Genomic DNA, 5,572 nt, shown 5'->3' with positions numbered 1-5,572 from the left:
GGGATTTCTTTAAAATTCAATATTGGACAATCAGAGCATGTTAGAGACTCTGAAATTTGGATACATTGAACAAAGAAGAAAATGCACATTGAAGCTGAGATGGCTGAGGCAGTAGCAATGGCACTGCTTCACCATAAAGCAGAGGGATTACAATAGAGAGAAACACAATGGACAGATTTGGTACAGAAAAATATGAGATAAGAAAAGAAGGCTGAACTTAGCTGATCCAGAGTCTGTGTAGTGAACTGCTAGTTGAAAAGTGCTATTTCTCAACTGATCATGGAGAGTGGAGGCAGCAGCCATCTTGAGGCGGTCACACTGCCACTGTCTCTGTGGAGCTGGGAAATCATAGTAAATATGGCCATACTGTCCCAGAAAGTGCCAAATATGTGGCCTATGGTGTACTTATCAGAATGTAAGTGAAATGGGCAAAGAGAAGATTTGAGGGGATTCAAGTCAGAAAGGTGAAGGGTCGTCCAACTGGGTTTTCCTTTGTGTTGACTCACATGTCCAACTGAAGTGGGTCAGGAATCTAAACAGGCAGATGTGAATACACTCAAGGACTAAGCCTAGGAAGGCTGTGTCAGTGGGTAGCAGAGTTAGTGGAGGATTGACTTCTCTACTCTGAGAGTAGAATTCTTGGGAGGCTTCTAAGAGATTAGGACTCCTGACAGAAATCAGCAACTGCTAGTTCTAGGGTTGTGTTGATCTAATCTCTCCAGAGCAGATACCACCCAGAAAATCCCCCAAGACCTGATAGACCTAACCTCCAGAAGCCAAATCTCCTCCCATTGAACTCTACAGCAGCCCCACCCTGGGATCCCATTGATCTGGCCGATGCAGACAAAGTTCCGACTGATAATACTTCTCATTTCATCCTACCTTGTACTGGTCAGAAGGGAAGCTGAGAGGTCTTTCAATCAGCTTTAGTCTTAGGCCACTGCAGCTGACAGCTCAGTAAGCAACACAAAAAGAGGAAGGGGTTAACAGCCCCCAGTCCTTGCTCTGTCTTAGTACGTAGCCAAGAAGAAAATGAAAGGATAGGCAGTGAACATCCATTTTAAGTGACTATTTTGACCACCTCAGTAAAGATGATTTTTTTTTCATTTTTCATTGAGAATCTTCTTATTTATTTATTTATTTTTATTTTTATAGTTATTGTACTGATTGATTCATGGACATATATACACATACATATTTGGAGTTTTTTTCTAATTTTTAGCATCTTTTTTAAAATATAGTTACTTTTCTTTTGAGGGTTAGGGTTTGGGGTTTGTTAATTTTTGTTTTGTTTTGTTTTCATTTGTTTCTCTTGTTTCTATTTTTCTGTTTTCTTCTCCTGCTAACATTTAAATTCTCTTGTTCTCTCTTTCTCTCTCCTTTTGTTCTCCTCTTTTTTCTCCTTCTTTCTTATAACCTTATAACCTGCTATCTGCACTCTGTTTACTTTTTGAAATTGTAAACTCTCCTCTACATTCCTATCACATTTTCTTTTCTCTTAATGAACTGTATTTTTGCCACTTTTTAGAACTAATTAGTTTATATGACTCCTGCCCTCACCATTTATGCTGTTGCAATTATTATTGATGTAGATGCATAGTTGACAACTGTTGTTTGCTTTAAATGCCAGATCAAGTTCATGGTTATTTATTGTTTTTGCTGTTAGCAATTGCTGATTCCACCATTCCTGTTTTTGTGGTAATATTGTAGATGTCATAGTAGGAATCAGATATTTATTTTAATGCTGTATAATCTTTGCATTTGTTGTGGCTATTGTTTGTTTTTTCCCTATTATGTGAGGTGCTGAGAACCTACAGGTACACTAGAAGTTCACAGGTAGAGACTCTTCTGCTGAGCTAAACTCAACCAAAAGACAGCACCTCTTGCTCCACACAAAAATTAGCAACACTCAAACATCAGCTATACTTTAGTACAAAGAACAAAAGACACAAAAACCCAAACTAACCAGGCCCAAGTAGACACTCAGGTCCCATTCACAGACAACCACTACTACAGCAAAAGCAGAAAGAAATAATGCAAAGGGTGTGAATAGCATCCATTGGGGCGGAGGTCTCAATTTAGATCATTCTAGGACACTTTGGCAAGTGACAGCTGTGCCCTAAAAAGGCCCACACATAAGAGTGGAAGAGACATTCATTGCAACAGATGCATAAAACCCAACACAGGGATACAAGAAATATGAAAAAACAAGGTAACATGACACCTCCAGCAACAGACCCAAAAATATTGAAGTGGATGAAATACCAGATAAAAAATTCAAAAAGAATGATTATAAAAATGATCAATGAATTCCAAGAGAACACAGAAAAACAACTGAATAAATTAAGGAAGTCAGTACAGGATATGAGTGAAAAAATCAATAAGGAGATAGGGACATTGAAAAAGAACCAAACAGAAATCTTGGAAATGAAGACACAGTAAGTCAAATAAATTATTCAGTTAAAAATCTCTCTAATAGAGTATACCATGCTGAAGACAGAATATCAGAACTGGAAGACAAAGTCCCCAGCCTTGAATATTTAAACAGTATTAAAGAAAAGAAAATAAATAACAATGATCAGAATATACAAGAACTCTGGGACAACATTGAGACCAAATTTAAGAATTCTATGAATTGAGGAGGTTTGTGAGATGCAGACTAATAGAATGATGGAATGAATGATCTCTTCAAGCAATAATAACAGAAATTTTCCAAGCCTTGAGAAAGAGATGGACATAGAGATACAGGAAGCATTTATAACCCCCAAATAGACAAGAATAAAAAAGGACATCTTCATGACACATTAAAATCAAAATGCCTAAGATAAAAACAATAAGAATAGAATTTTGAAAATCTCAAGAGAAAAACATCAGGTGACCTTTAGAAGTAAGTCAATCAGAATTAATTCCAGTTTCTCAGCAAAAACTCTAAAAGCAGAAAGGCTTTGATTGATGTGTTCCAAGTCCTAAAGGAAAATATCTGTATCTTTCAAAATTGAAGAGAAAATACAAACCTTCCAAGATAGGCAGAAACTAAATAAATTCATGACTACTAAGCTGGCACTATAAAACTTACTTAAAGAAATACTCTAGACAGAAGAAATTTTTAAAAACCCCAGAGCTCACAACAGAATAAATCTCATTTGAAGAGTAACTAAGCAAATGAGAAATAGGACCAAATTAAACATCATCAATAAATCAAAATGTCAGAAAATTGTAAATATGTCTCTATTAAGATATTGGATGTAAATGGTCTGAATTCTCTACTTAAAAGATATAGGCTGGCAGATGAATTTAAAAAAAAAAAAAAAAAAACAAGATCCAAGCAAGGCACAATGCTACACGATTGTAATATCAGAGGCTCAAGAAGCTGAGGCAGGAGGATATCAAATTCAAAAGCCAGTCTTAGAAATTTAATGAGCCCTAAGCAATTTAGTGAGACCCTATCTTAAAATAAAATACAGAAAAAGCCTGGAGATATGGCTCAGTGGCTAAGCACCCATGGGTTCAATCTCTGGTGCAGGAAAAAAAATTCCAACTATATGTTATTTGCAAGAGATTCATCCTACAAGCAAAGACTACAGGCTGAAAGTGAAAGAATGGAAATTGATATGTCATACAAAAATGGAGCCCCCCAAACAAGCAGGAGTAGCTACTCTCATATTGGACAAAGAAGGCTTCAAACCAAAACTAATCAGAAGAGATAAAGAAGGTCACTTCAAAAGATGGTGGAATGTGATGGACATCATTATACAAAGTACATGTATGAAGACTTGAATTGGGTGTCAAAATACTTTTATACAGAGATATGAAAATTTGTGGTACATATATGTATTAAGAATTGTAATGCAAAAAAAACCCAAAGTACATGTATAAAGGCATGAATTGGCATGAACATATTTTATATACAGAGATATGAAAAATTGTGCTCTATATGTGTAATAAGAATTGTAATGCATTCCACTGCTGTTGTATATTTTAAAAAATAAAATCAATAAAAGATTAAAAAAAAGAAGGTCATTCATACTGGTTAAAGGAACAATTCAACAAGAAAATATCAATAATATTTGTGCCCCAAATATGGTGGCAACAATTACCTTAAAGATATACTATTCAAATCAAAGCTTCAGATAAACCCCAATATAATGATACTGGGTGATTTCAACATACATCACTCAGCATTAGACAGATCATCCAGACATAAACTCAGTAAAGACTCTTTGGACCTGAAAAATAATACATAACAAACAGACTTAACAAACATTTATAGAATATTTTATCCAACAAGAAGAGATGAATACACTGTCTTCTAGTGGCTCATAAAACTTTCTCCAAAATAGACCATAATCTAGGCCACAAAGAAATTCTTAACAAATACAAAAAAAAAATTGATATAATTCCTCACATCTTATCAGATCATAATTGGAGTCAAATTAGAAATCAGCATGATAAAACTCTACAGAAACTATACAAACACATGGAGATTGAACAACACACTTTTGAATGATGAATGGGTGATAGAGGAAATTGGGGGAGAAATTTAAAAATTCATAGACGCAAATGAAAACAGTGATACAACATACCAGAACCTCTGGGACACTATGAAAGCAGTTCTAAGAGGAAAGTTTATAGCTCTGAGTGCCTACATAAGAAAATCAGAAAGATCCAAATAAACAACTTACAGTAGAAAGAAGGAAATAATTAAGATCAGAACTGAAATCAGTGAAATTGAGAACCAAAAAAAAAAAAACACACAACAACAAAGGATCAATGAAACAAAGAGTTGGTTCTTCAAATAGATAAACAAGATGGATAAGACCTTTGCCAAAGTAACCAAAAGAAAAAGAGAAAAGACCAAAATTAATAAAATTAGAGATGATAAAGGTGAAATCACCACAAACATCACAAAAATCTAGCAAATCTTTAGGGACTGTTTTGAAAAGTTATATTCCAATAAATTGGAAAACCTATAAGAAATAGATATATTTCTAAACACATATGATCTGCCAAATTGAATCAAGAAGACATAGAACATATAAACAGAACAATATCTTTGTGGCCTAGAATATGGTCTATTTTGGAGAATGTTTTATGAGCCACTAGAAGACAGTGTACTCAGCTCTCGTTGAGATAAAATATCCTATAGATGTCTGTTAAGTCTATTTGGTGTATAATATTTTTCAGGTCCAAAAAGTCTTTACTGAGTTTATGTCCGGATGACCGGTCTAATGATGAGTCATGTATGTTGAAATCACTGAGTATTTTATGTTCTGGTATGTTGTGTCACTATTTTCATTTGAATTTATGAATTTTTAAATTTCTCCCCCAATTTCCTCTATCACCCATTCATCATTCAAAAGTGTGTTGTTCATTTTAATAAAAAATTTTTAAAAAGCCTTTGAACAAAGAAAAGCCCAGGACTAGATGGATTCTCAGCTGAATTCTACAAATCTTTAAAGAAGCACTAATGCCTATACTCCTGAAATTATTCCTTGAAAGAAAGAAATGGAACACTTCCAAATTCATTTGATGAAGCCAGTTATCACACTCATACCAAAACCAGATAAGGACA

Source organism: Marmota marmota, unplaced genomic scaffold, assembly GCF_001458135.2.
Source record: "Marmota marmota marmota unplaced genomic scaffold, marMar, whole genome shotgun sequence".
NCBI lineage: Eukaryota > Metazoa > Chordata > Mammalia > Rodentia > Sciuridae > Marmota > Marmota marmota.
This window is presented reverse-complemented; position numbering follows the sequence as displayed.